Source organism: Triticum dicoccoides, chromosome 6A (assembly GCF_002162155.2).
Source record: "Triticum dicoccoides isolate Atlit2015 ecotype Zavitan chromosome 6A, WEW_v2.0, whole genome shotgun sequence".
Classification (NCBI taxonomy): domain Eukaryota; kingdom Viridiplantae; phylum Streptophyta; class Magnoliopsida; order Poales; family Poaceae; genus Triticum; species Triticum dicoccoides.
The window spans coordinates 539,869,361-539,884,047 of NC_041390.1; positions in this window are offsets into that span (position 1 = coordinate 539,869,361).

Below are 14,687 nucleotides of genomic sequence, written 5' to 3' on the forward strand. Positions count from 1 at the left end.
TATGCAACCGAGCATAGTTTTCAGATATAAAAGAATGAGAGGCTCCTGTATCGAAAAGAACAGATGCCGGGTGGCAATTAACAAGAAGCGTACCGAGAACGACGTTGGGATCCTCTTGAGCTTCTTCGGCAGAGATACAGTTGACATGGCCACGTGAAGCGGTGACCGGCTTGGCGTGGAATATTTTTCCTGTCGGCTTGCCACGGCCAACAGCTTTAGCAGACTGGTTGGGGTTGGTCTGGGGGCACTCACGCATATAGTGACCAGATTCCCCACACTTGAAACAAGTCACGGAGCTGGTACATGGAGGAACATTGTTGGTTGGACCCCCATAGGGCTTGGCCGGTGCAGACTGTTGAACGGGGCGAGGCGCCTGGAAGGATGGCCTCGGTGTGAACCTGGGTGGCAGGGCGGTGTTGGGTACCCACACACGGCGCTTCTGAGGACCAGCACCGGATGAGGAACCCATATCACGGCCATGCTTGCGTGTTGCGTCATAGTCAGTCTGACCAGTTTCAGCACTGATGGCTTTGTTGACCAGTTTCTGAAAAGATGTGCACTCATGCAGACGGAGGTCACGACGAAGCTTAGGACTAAGTCCCTTACGGAACCTTGCTTGCTTCTTGGCATCAGTAGACACTTCCTCAGTTGCATATCGTGCGAGATTACCAAACTCCCTGCTGTAAGCATCCACAGAAAGTCGGCCTTGGGTGAAACTGCAAAATTCTTCACGTTTACGGTCCATGAGACCCTCCGGAATGTGATGTTCACGGAAAGCCTCACTGAACTCAGCCCAAGTAGTGACATGGCCCGCCGGGCGCATAGCTCCATAATTCTCCCACCATAGACTGGCGGGGCCTTCAAGATGATATGCAGCAAAGGTGACCTTGTCAGCCTCCGCTACCAGCGCGGAACGCAGTTTGTGAGCGATACTGCGAAGCCAGTCATCAGCGTCGAGAGGCTCGACGGAGTGGTGGAACGTGGGTGGATGTAATTTGATAAAATCACTGAGTGACACCACATTAGTCCTCTGATGGTGTGCTGTGTTCTGTTCAATACGCTCCAACAAACGGTTGGTCTCCCGCTTGTTTCTCTCAGCTTCCATCATAACCTCGGCTAGTGAAGGAGGATGAGGCAGACTTGCATCCCTGACTTCACTGCCTTCGGCCTGCTCTTGAGAAGCAGGGTTAGCGCGCGTGTTGACCATCCTAGGTAAACAAGACAACGATTTGTCAGGATGATAAAATTCCAACATAGGATACAAAATGTAAGGAATAACTCGGAATGCAAGATGATCATCCGTATGACATGGTAGATACAGAAACTGCTTCTTTATTCCATCGTCATACACACCATACAGGGTTTAGTACAAGACCAAACAAGTACTATTACGGTGAAAAGAGGATTACATCTCATCGGAGGCATCCCAAGCTCCTATACATTATTTTTCTACACCTCCGGAAAGAGTACAAGCTAGGTCATATCCCACGAGTCACGCGGGACGATAGAAGACACAGCTAGTGCGAACTAGTGATACTACCGCTAACTCAGACCGATCCGTAGTAGTCCTCGTAGAAGTCACCTCCATAGCCTGGAAGCTCAACATGATCATCCGGGAACAGACGATCTCGCGGAGCTTGTGGACCATAGGGGCTAGGATGAGGCCTTGGACCAACAAACGGTGGCCTGCGGGGACCGCGAGGTGGGGTGATGCCTCCTACATCACGCCAAACCATCACGTCTGGCAGAGCAGATCTCACAGGATAGAGATCGCGCATATCTGAATATCCAGCTTGCACCGCCGGTGCGAACCGAGTCAAAGTGGCCCAGTGGTCAGCACGGGTATTGAAGAGCTCTAGCCTTAAGGCCCGATTTTCACGGTCCTTATCCTCGAGCATCTCAGCAGTGGTGCGAGTCCGTGAATCCTCCTGAGTGGGGTCAGCATAGATAGCCTGGAGATACCCTTGCGCTCCCGGAAGTGATCCTGGCATATACCGGAAATCAGAGTCCCGAAATAACCCAGATCTGACTCGCATAATGGTCATCATAGAGTAGGCGGCGTCCTGCACAGCCATCTCAATAGTAACCCCGAGTCCATAGGAGCAGTGAAGAGGCTCGGTGGATCCAGGATAAGATGGAAATATCCTGACAGTGCAGAGATACTGGTCGCGAGTGGCCATCTGAAAGCACAATCATAATGCAAAGGCATTAGAATTTCTAGCAAAATTTCGGCAGCATGACAGCTGTAAATGCTCAAAAAGGATTTGAGACATTTGACAAAGGATTTCGTACACACTCATCATCATCATATCAAAGTTCTGAAACCATTCTGGCAACATAATGTGGTAGTAGAACTGAACTAGGCTGGTAACCATCAAACTTATAAGGTACTACTGATTAGTAACTCGTGATCCTGATAGAGAGAACAGATCCTAATTCCTTAACCCCCGGTGGAAGAATGGACTGACTCAGATCAGAAAGTCATAAGGTATAAGGAGTAAAAAGAGCCTTACGTTCCAACCCACAAACAATTTCCCTACATATAACTAAAGAATTTCTAGACTCAACATCGACCAGTTTGGCTTGGAGAACCTACAGGCAGTCCGGCTCTGATGCCAACGCTGTCAGGACCCCGACTCGATGTCACATCGATCTAGCTGGTAACACCTCATATCACTTTGCGGCCTCACGCACGGTATCCCCACGGGTGTCGTCTTACCTTTTCCCGGGACCGTTTGCGCCTTTTGGCTCACGTATATGATAGTGTCGCTAGCATCCATATGATAAAGAGCCCGGGCTGACATGACTAGTCGTAAACCCAAAGTGGCACAGACTTACAGGGACAGGCATCCATGACCCAGCTTCGAACGTGTCGGTCATCAGCAAGTGGGTCCGGGCTGTAGCACTGGGCTAGCAGGACTCCGGTAAACCGGGCTGTAGCGGGCTAACAGGACTCCGGTACTCAATGCGTGACATTTCCCCGAAGGGACAGACACAGGAACGAAGAAGGACACATGCCGGCCAGCCTAAGTGTTCCAGAGCAGTAGCAAGCTACCATGGCTCAGCGGTAACACTAGGAGACATTTCCCGGTAAGAGAGGCTACTAAAGATAAACAGCTAGATAGTCAGATCCCACACATACCAAGCATTTCAATCATACACACAATATGCTCGATATGTGCAAATACAACGAAGCATCACAACATGACTCTACGACACCAGTACTTTATTTAAGGCTCAGGGAGCCATACATATCATACACAAAGGTACGGGTCACACGACCCAGCATTCAAGTCATACAGTCATACAAACCAGCAGCGGAAGTAACTTGTCTGAGTACAGACAACTAGTAAAATAAAAGAGGCTTGGAAAGCCTGGCTATACTACGTGGTCCTTCACAAGCTCAGGGTCACCACCTGGGTCTTTAGCCTACTCGTTGATGTCAACGTCTACATAGAACCCATCAGAAGGGGTTGCAGCGTCTTCTGTAAAAATGTAAATTATAGCAACATGAGTACAAAGGTACTCAGCAAGACTTACATCAGATCCTACATACATGCATATTATCAAGAAGGGTTGGTGGAGTTATTGCAGCAAGCCAGCTTTGACTCTTGGCTAGACTATCCTACGATACTCCAACTTGAAATGGTTTTGCGCACACGAGTCCACTACTCACCAATTCAATACACTACCGAGGATCCACCTCCGTCTTCCTACGGAAGAGCCAACCTCGGCACTCACACTTATCTTGAGGCTTTTAGTAGTTTCCATTTACTTGTCTATGAACTGTATAGGCAACCAAGTAGTCCTTTACCGCGGACGCGGCTATTTGAATAGATTATGATAACCCTGCAGGGGTGTACTTCTTCATACATGTTTCCACCACTTAGCATCTGCACACGACATGTGCTCGGCAGACTTCAAGCGAAAGCCGACGTGGGTGTAGACCACGACCTACCTAAACACTTAAGCCTCTAGTCCAGGTTTATCGCCTATTCAGGTTCCATCCGCAGGGAGTCCGGCCGAGGTTTCCCATACGGCCCCGAACGATGTGAACAGGGTTCCCGAGATACCTAACGGGTATTCGGTACACCGTGCCACGTACCTACCGCATCACAGCCCACCCCTACGGTCAGCGCTGTCCACGGCCTCCAGTAGGCTACAAACACCAGAAACTACTTGCAACTCCTGGACAGAGAGCTAGGGTGAATAAGAAGTCGAGCGGGGTCATATTTCAGGGCCCAATGCATGGTAGTAGCTGTATCTTAAATCACGCATACAGATCTCAGTGCTTAAGGTCGGCTTCAATGAAACAACCCACCATGTACTCCTACATGGCCTCTCATCGATACCTTTACCAAATCGTGTTCACCACACCACTCTCATTACGGACATAAACATTTCACTCTAGCCCATCACCCAGATGAACCAGACCTGACACGACTCTAAGCATAGCAGGCATAGCAAGGTAGGAACAACACATACATATGGCTCAAACAACTCCTACACATGCTAGTGGGTTTCATCTAGTTACTGTGGCAATGACAGGTCATGCAGAGGAAATGGGTTCAACTACCGTAGCACACAGCAGTTTGAAACGCGTTGTCTTAATGCAGTAAAAGAGAGCAGGAGCGAGAACATGGGATTGTATCGATATGATCAAATGGTTGGTTGCTTGCCTGATGGTTCGATGCACTGATACGGTTCTTCGTTAGGGTAATCACGGTACTCCTCGGAGGCAGAACCTGTCGCAAAGGACACCGATACACAACCATCACCAAACAATGTGCAACAATATGATGCATGCATGAAACATGGCAATATGAGTGTGTTGGGCTAATGCAACTAAAACCAGAAGGGTTTGAGCAAATTTGAATCAAGGATTCAAATTTCAAATTCAAACATGGCCTTTTAAAGTGCTTTTCCTTGTTCTGCTTAAAACATCAATTTAACTTGTTTGATCATGCATGAAAATAGTACAGATGGATAGATTGGATTTTTCTGATCATTTTTCATATATAATTTGTCCAATTTGGAGTTACAGAATAAAAGTTATGAATTTTTGAAGTTTAAATAATATTCTGGAATTTCCTGATTTAAATTAAATCCAGAAAATCAATTACTGCGTCAGCCTGACGTCAGTGTGACGTCAGCAGGTCAACGGAACAGGTCTGGGTCAAACCTGACAGTGGGTCCCGCATGTCAGGGTGGTTATTTTAATTAAGATTTAATTAAAACTAATCCTGTATAATTAACAGGGCTGGGCCCCACCTGTCATTGACTCAGGGGAGTCAACCAGGGCCCACCCGTGGTCAAAGTCAAAGCCAGCGACGCCGGCGTTTAGCCGCCGGCGAGCCCGACACGGCGGCGGGAGTGGTTTTGGCCATTTCGGCCACCAAATGGGCCGCGGAGACCACCGGAGTGGAGCTGAGGACAAACCGCAGCTCTTGGCGGAGTCCGTTGGGGTCGGGGTGGCCGGAGTTGGCGCCGGCGACGACTTTGGCGGCCACCGGGGTTCGGTCGAAGATGAACTTGGCGCTAGAGGGGTCGGTGAGGCTCGTGGAGTGGCTAGCTAGGTGTTGTGGGACTCGGTGAGTAAGATGGACACCATCTTGTGGCCGGAGTGTGGCCGGAAGCACGTCGGCGACGAGGTCCGCGACGGCGCGTGCGGGTGAGCTTGGTGTGCTCGCTGTGGTGCACGAGAGAGAGAAAGAGAGGAAGAGGAAGTTAGCCTAGCTCACTGCGGTCTTGATGGAGAGGACGGCGTGGTCGGGGACGAGCTGCTGCGGCGGCGACGGCGAAGGGGATCTCCGGCGATGGCGGTTCGGGCGAGGTTGGTGCGGCGGCTTCGGGGCACGCGAGCGCTCGGGGCTCGACTAACTCGAAGAAGTGGAGGACGGCGGAGCTTCTGGACACGGTGGCGCGGCGTGGAGACGAAGGGGAGCACGGCTACGGCGGAGGTGCGGCGACGGTGGCGTCGGCCATGGCGTGGGAGCGCGAGGGAGAGGAACTGGGGGCGAATGGAGGTGTCCAGGAGGGTCGGGGCGCGACGTGGAGCTCGTCCAGGCCATCAGGGCGGCGAGAGGGGGAGGTAGGGCGGCGTGCAGCTGCGTGGCGAGCTGCGGTGCCGCCGCCGAGCACCTTGGCTGCCTGCCTGGCGAGCCAAGCAGCTCGCTGGAGCGGTGGCCGGGCTGGGCCGGCCAGGTGGGCTGGCTGGTGGGCCTGCGGTGGCGCCAGGTAAGTTTTCCCCTTTTTTCTGTTTCTGTTTTCATTTAATATATCTGCAACTTTGTTGAATTTAATAAAATACCTAGGCAACTTCAAAAATCACCAAACTATTCCTAGCCCATAGTTGGATTATTTCCAACATGAAACATTTTAGTTTGGAGATATTTGAGCATTTAAATATTTTATATAATTTTAAATGCCCAAATTCAAATATTTATGATTTAATTCAAAAACCCTAGGATGGCCTAGGAAAATGTGCACCACTTTTGGCAGAGGTTCTGAACCAAGACAAAAATGATGGGCATTTTAGAAGGGCATTTCAGGTTCATTGAAAATTATTTTAGTAACCCTAGTTGGTTTCAGAGGGGACTGGGGGTTCTGTCATCCCCATTTCAAGTTTCTGATGAAAAAGTAAACATGATGCAACACTCTAATGCATGGCTAACTAGGATGTGACAACATTACCAAAATTATCATCATGGAAGTGTCCACTTCCATGACGATAAATCGCGCGTCACAGAAGTGCTTTCGTCAAGGGTGACCGACACGTGGCATCCACCATAACGAAACGTCGTTAAGCTATCGGGTCGGGTTTTGGATCCGATAACCCGTTAACAGCCCCGACCAATGGGGATTTTCCACGTGTAAAATCATCATTGGCTGGAGGAAACACGTGTCGGCTCATCGTCGAGACAGATGTCATCCACTCATTGGACAGAAGGCGCCTATGATACGTTGACACGTGGCACGGCCCAATAGAGGCCCATTCCTGTGAAAAGGCCGGCCCGTTTGACTTGGTCAAAAGGTGGCGGGCCGGCCCATGGAAAGCCTGTTAACGGCGTGTTTGCATATAGCCCATTTACAGCCCACTAACCCAAGGCCCGTTACGCCCTATCCAAATTAGGCCCAGTAGCGTCATCTGGGCCATCCAATATGATTCCAGCCCGTTTTCACTTCTGGCCCATGTATGGCCCATGACATCTTTTGGCCCATATGAGGCCCTATGTAACTCTTGGCCTATTAACGGCCCGTGATGAAACTGGCCCGTAATGAACAGTGTATCACTTTACACCCATTAACGGCCCATGGTGAAACTGGCCCGTAATGAACAGTGTATCACTTTATACCCATTAACGGCCCGTTATTCCATTGGGCCGTCTCCAGCCCATGTTATCTTTCGGCCTTCTCAGAGCCCATTTATTCTTGGGCTCATTTCCAGCATTCGTTTACTTACGGCCCGTTACTGTCATTTTCTGCTTGTGGGCCAAATTCAGCCTGCGGTTACAGTCGGCCCGTTTGTGGTCTGTTAATACGTTGGGCCGTTTTCATAGCATCATCAAATACGGCCTATTAACGATGGCCCGTTATGGTCGGCCCATGAACGGATGATTCCAACTCTAGCCCATTTACGGCCAGAATGCGGTCTGTTTGGCCCATGTTTGGCCAATCGATGATACGGCCCATATAAGGCCCATTGATGATACGGCCCGTAGAAGGCCCATTGATGATACGGCCCGTCGAAGGCCCATTGATGATACGGCCCATAGAAGGCCCACTGTTTCTATGGCCCATAGAAGGCCCACTGTTTCTACGGCCCGTAGAAGGCCCACTGTTTCTATGGCCCATAGAAGGCCCACTTTTTATACGGCCCGTAGAAGGCCCAATGTTTCTACGGCCCGTGGGAGGCCCAGTGTCACTACAGTAAATATTAGCCCATGGTTATTGTGGCCTAGTTTTAAAAATAGGTTATTGCAGCCACTAGCAAACCGCAGAAAAAGAACAGCACTGACTACAAGCAAACAAATAAACAAGACAACAAGGAAATAAATAAGCAAGCAACTTACACTAGGCTATCACGGCTATTACACATATTACATCCACTGGGCATCAAAGTTCGCCACCAGTGCAAATATAGGGAACACATCAGCATATAAACGCCGCAGCAAAACAAGTCCAGAACTGAAACCACTTCAGAAGAGCTCAAGAAACAATATCCTGGGTACCCATAATGCTGGCAAGATGCTTAGCAAGCTTATTAAGTTTCTCTTGTTTGGCGCTTAAGTCCTCCAGTGCTTGTTGTTGCACCAGAAAGTATGCATCTGAATTCTGAAGGGACTTCCTCAGTCCTTTGGCTTCCTGTCGCATAACATCTGATCGATGTCTTTCAACTTGAAGTTGAGACTCAAGAAGCCGAACTGATTCAGATAATGAGTTCGAAGAGCTGGTGCCAGCAGTGGTAGCTAGTAACTCGAACACTACATCAAGCTAGGACTTTGGGGTTGTCTCAGTGTCTTCAATATATTTTTTATCAGCTTTCTTGGAGACCAACAGGGATGTCTCACTATCTTGAACCTTATCTACATTACTTCCTTTACCATTGCATAACAGGGTACTCTTCTCCAATATTTTATCCGCGTTCTAAAAGAGAAACAAACAAACACATCTCAGGTTTACAATGTAGTATATGAAACTCATTTTGGTAAACCAGTTCAGTAGTAAGGTGGACAGGATAACAGCATGAAGCAAACATATATCTATGTAGTATGGTTACTGTATGGTCTATATCATTCTAGTTTATGTTGCCAAATCAAGATAGATACAGTTCGAATCATATCTATTTAAGACAAAGCAGCATAGATAGAATATAAGCGTGGGAAACTACACAGCAATAACAACACTTGTAATGTGCATGGCATGAGAATATAACTGTTTATTCAATTGAAACTGAAATCAACATAGAGCAAGTTACAACAGCAAACAGCCAAACACGTTGAAGAAACAGGTTTAAAACATACATGTTGTGCCATTGGAGTTTCAATTGCATCCTTCAAATTTGAAATTAGTTGGTATCAGTAAATACAGTGATGCAAGAGCAAAGTAGTATGAACCATAGCTACGGAACCTGACCTGAGAACAATTCTTCTTCTGCTTTAAGCGTTGACTTTGGGTTCGGAGTGGTGGTCCTCATGATTTGGGCACTGCAGTTGCCTTACTAACTGCTCGTGCTTGGTGCTCTGTGGTGGAGACGGTGTTGTGTCAACGGGAACTGGGTGTCTATCTGCTGGGGTTGGGGTTAGAAGGGGTGTAGCTGGTTCTCTGTCCAACTGGGTAGGGGTACAATCTGCATGAGTGTGAGTTATGTATGGTGGGGCTGGTTCTTGGGCAAGTACAACTGTGGTTCTATCTGCATCGACAGGTAGCACGATCTTTTCTGAAGATTTTACTCCCACAGATACTGCCATCACTCCCTCCAATTGAAATGGCTAATAAACAAGAAAAGTAATTGAATGTACGGACATTATAAGATAGACAGGTGCGATGGATAGTAGGGAAGAAAACAGGGCATGAAATAATTCACATTTATGTTATCTAAGCATACAGAATAGCAGGACATAATTTCACATATATGATGGCTAATTAAACAGGATAGCATGACACAATTTCACATGTATGATGGCTAACTAAACAGGATAGAATGACATACTTCAAAATATGATGACTATGTAAACAGGATGACATGATATAACTATGCGATGTGTCTATTAAAGTGGTTGGCATGCCATAAGTCACAAACATGCCGTCGATGGAAACATGATGGCATGATATAATTCACGGATAGAATGACATAATTTAAATATGATGACTATGTAAACAGGATGAGATGATATAACTATATTATGTGTTTAGAAAATGGGTTGGCATGCCATAATTCAGATACATGCTGTCTATGTAAACATCATGGCATGACATAATTCAAATATATGATTTATATACTAAGGAAGTGAGCAGAGGGCAATCGCATATATGATGTGTCAACTAAGGAGATGGCATTCAATATTATGTATATGATGTAAAAACTAAGCATTGCAATACAACATATGCATTATATGAGTAATATAACCCTGCCAAGTTTGAGCATACACCTCAGAGGGGTAATTGGACTGGTCATCTGCCTCTTAATCCTCCTCTCAAGAGCTATCTATAACCAGCAAGATATCTGCTTCAGCAGGTAGCATTGTCTGCTCTGAAGACCTTGTTTTCACTCCAGATTTCTCCATCAGCAATTCAAATGGCTGATGCACAGGAAGAGCAGTTGAATATACAAACATTCTCGACAAAAGCAATGGGAAATACAAAAAAGGATGGCATGATATAATTCACATATATGACGCTTGCCTAAACAGCATGGCATTGCATAATTCACATACATAATGCCTTGCAACAAGATAACATTGCATAATTCACATATATAATGTCTTGCAACAAGATGGCATTGCATAATTCACATATATGGTAATTAGACACTAAACATGTGGCATTCACACAAAGCATGTCTAAACTAAGCAAATGACATAGCAATGCAAGATACCATACACACGATATGAGCAACATAACCCTGCCAAGTTAGGGCATGCACCTCGGAGGGGGGGGATATGACTAGTCATCTGTCTCTGAATCCTCCTCTGAGGAGCTATCAGTAACCAGCAAGACATGCGCTTCGTCAGATAGCATTGTCTGCTCTGAAGATCTTGTTTCCACTCCAGATTTTTTCATGACCGTGCCAAATGGCTGATGCACAGGAAGAGTAATTAAATGTACTAAAATTGTTGACAAATTTAACATGTAATAAAAAATGATGGCATGATATAATTCACATATAAGATGACTAGCTAACCAGGGTGGCATTGCAAAATTCACATATATGATGCCTGGCTAGACAAGATGGCATTGCATGATTCACATATACGATAAAGAAACTAAACAGATGGCATTGACACAAAGCATGTCTAAACTAAGCAGATGACATCTTTAATGTATACAGTAAGCAATGCAAGGCACCATATGCATGATATTACCAACATCAGCATGCCAAGTTAGAGCGAAGACCTCATGGGGTAAATAGGAGTGGTCTTCTCCTTCTGAATCCCCCTCATAACAGTTATCTTCCTCTTGATTACGATCTGAAATGGGTGGAGGGGGGCTGCCTTTGCGCCCACGATGGAACGACGTCTGCATGAAATTTTATTGCCACACAAGGCTCGTCTCTTTTGCTCTACATGATCAGTTCCATTGTGTACAATAACTGGCATGCATAGGAATAAAACATAGTGAGATTATGTAAGGAGTGCATGCACAAATCCAGAGTGATGGTAGCAAACTGTGGATAGACCCAAAACCAATGATAGCAGGCAGATAATAGCTTTAGTTAAAAAATACAGATAATGGCTCCTTTTAATGTTTGTTTGCACCCAACATGAAACTCATAGTAGACACCGGAGATTAACCAGATAGTAGACAGACAATACTGATTGCTGCCCCAATATGTACCCCACAACCATTTAAAAACTCAAGTTTCAGCATTAGTTTGGACCTGACTCGGAGTCTAATAGGTGAACACGACGATAATGTAGCATGTCATCATATTAAGCGACGCATAACGTAAGCAGACACGGAAGAGTGCGACCTCTCTTGCGGACCCGTGTAGTCCTCAAGGTCATCTGCTTAGTTGATGATGCTAATGCAGTTGCCGTGGCTGCCGGCGGCAGGGAAGAAGATCTGAGGCGGCGAAAGATAGTCTGGAGAGCAGATCCCTGCTGTGGTGAACCCTTCCGTCGTTGGAGCAGCTGAGCTGGGGTGGAACACAGCGCCGCAGCAGCAGGACAAACCACACAAGGTTTTCTTTGACACATATCTGTAACAGAAGTAATTGAGTAAGGGCTTGTTTGAATTTGAGGATTCTAACAATGCAGGGATAGGAAATAGACAGGAATAGGATAGGAATGCACGTGCAAAACAGAGAATTTAAAAACACATGATTTCTGCCAATCTGGGTGTTTGATTCATAACAATTGGAAGATCCCAGGATGCAAAAAAGTATGGTGAGATTAAGTCAAACCACAAGAAAATGTATGGTTATAATGCTATTATGCTACTATCTCTTAGTCTTGTGCTTGATGAATAGGAATATGAAAAGGAGGAGAAGTGGAAATTAGAATTCCTACGGTTTTTCTTTCAAGGAGACACTAAAGGAACAAATCCTACAGTTTTCCTTTGCTCCATTCCTTTGCACCAAAAAATGAAAAGTAGTACCATAGGAAACTTTCCAATTCCGATGTTTTTCATTCACTTTTCCTTTCAAGCACTGGCGATTCTAGTAGGCAGGCTTGAGCAAGGAAAATCCTACACGAAAAAATGTTTTTGTGCTACTTCTATTACTTTGGACCCAGGCCACTGCCATACTAGCTCAACTCCCAGGCCCATCGACAAATGCACAGCTCAAACGCGCAGAGATAAATAATGATGGCGTTTAAGAGAGTCCATCACGGATAGCTAAGTTGCCTGGTACCTCACTGCTTGTCATATAGTAGGATAAAATAATCGTATTTCCCGTTACTACGAGTGCTCAGTGGACAATATATATAACATGTAGAGTAAAAAAGAGATGCAACAAGTGTACAACCTCTTTGGAAAAGCTATGTCGATCTCAGCATTATTGGGTTGGCCGGTGAGGATGCTCCAGCTGACTTGGCTGTTGGAGGAGGGGAAGAAGATCTTAGGCGTCTAAAGATGGAGCCCGAGGTACTGCTCCGCTGTGATGGAGGGTTTCGTCGTTGGAGCAGCTCCAGTGAGTTGTACGACGCCGAGGCTGAAGCAGGACAAGAGAGACAACGAACAACGTTAACCTGAGTGGAATTCTAATAGCATCTCCAATACATGACGTAAAATACATAAACACAAAGTGCTAGATGTAAAATACATCAGCCGCTCATCTCTGAACTTAACTGTCGAAATTGAATTTAACTGTCGAAACTGAACTTAACTGTCGAAACTGAATTTTGTTGTCGAAACTAAATTTTGCTGTCGAAACTGAACGCACTAGCAAGGTGAGGCTACACGTCGGTCGACTGACTTTTTCATCTCTGGTCAGTCGATTTTGCAGTCATTGGATACGAAATCAAGGGCCTGTGTGTAACACCCTCGATGCGACTATATCTCCCACATGTCGAGGCACGACTTAGAGGCATAATTGCATTGAAGGCATATGTCGCAAGTTAGGCAATCTTCACAACATTCCATGTAATATAAATAATAAAGGGGAGATAACAATAGTTGGCTTACACTCGCCACGTCAATCAAGTACATAAATAACATTACATCATCCAAACACTCATGGCCCGACTACGGCGCCAAAATAAAAGATAACCCAACATGCGACACGGTCCCAATCACCCCCAACTGGGAACCACTACTGATCATCGGGAAAGGAAACATAGTAACGTTGAGAGTCTTCGTCGAACTCCCACTTGAGCTCAAGCGCGTCTCCTGGAGCGGAATCATCAGGCCCTGCATCTGGTGTAATAGTAATCTGTGAGCCACAGGGACTCAGCAATCTCGCACCCTCGCGATCAAGACTATTTAAGCTTGTAGGTAAGGCAGGGTAAAAATATGTGGAGCTGCAGCAAGCGACTAGCAAGTATGGTGGCTAACTTATTTGCAAAAGAGAGCGAGAAGAGGAGGCAAAGCACGAGCGAGAAACTAGAGAGCAACCTGCGCAAACATTACTCCAACACCGTGTCCACTTCCCGGACTCCGCCGAGAAGAGGCCATCACGGTAACACACTCAGTTGATTCATTTTAATTAATTTTAGGTTCAAGTTATCTACAACCGGACATTAACAAATTCCCATCTGCCCATAACCGCGGGCACGGCTTTTGAAAGTTCAAAACCTTGCAGGGGAGTCCCAACTTAGCCCATGACAAGCTCTCACGGTCAACGAAGGAATAGACCTCCTCCCAAGACGTTCCGATCAGACTCGGTATCTCGGTTACTCAAGACACTTCGACAGGTTAAAACAAGACCAACAACACCGCCCGAATGTGCCGACAAATCCCGATAGGAGCTGCACATATCTCTTTCTCAGGGCACACTCAGATGAGCGCTCCATACAACTAAAACCAAACCTCAAGTTTCCCCGAGGGGGCGCTGCACAGGACTCTAGTTTGGACCAACACTCAGAGGAGCACTGGCCCGGGGGGGTTAAAATAAGATGACCCTTGGGCTCCGGAAACCCAAGGGAAAAAGAGGCTAGGTGGCAAATGGTAAGACCAATGTTGGGCATTGCTGGAAAAGCTTTAATCAAGGCAAAATATCAAGGGGTTCCCATTATAACCCAACCGCGTAAGGAACGCAAAATCCGGGAACATAACACCGATATGACGGAAACTAGGGCGGCAAGAGTGGAACAAAACACTAGGCGAGAGGCCGAGCCTTCCACCCTTTACCAAGTATATAGATGCATTAAGATAACAAGATAATATAATGATATCCCAATAAGTAAATAAATGTTCCAACAAGGAACGGGCTCCAATCTTCACCTACAACTAGCAACGCTATAAGAGGGGCTGAGCAAAGCGGTAACATAGCCAATCAACGGTTTGCTAGGACATGGTGGGTTAGA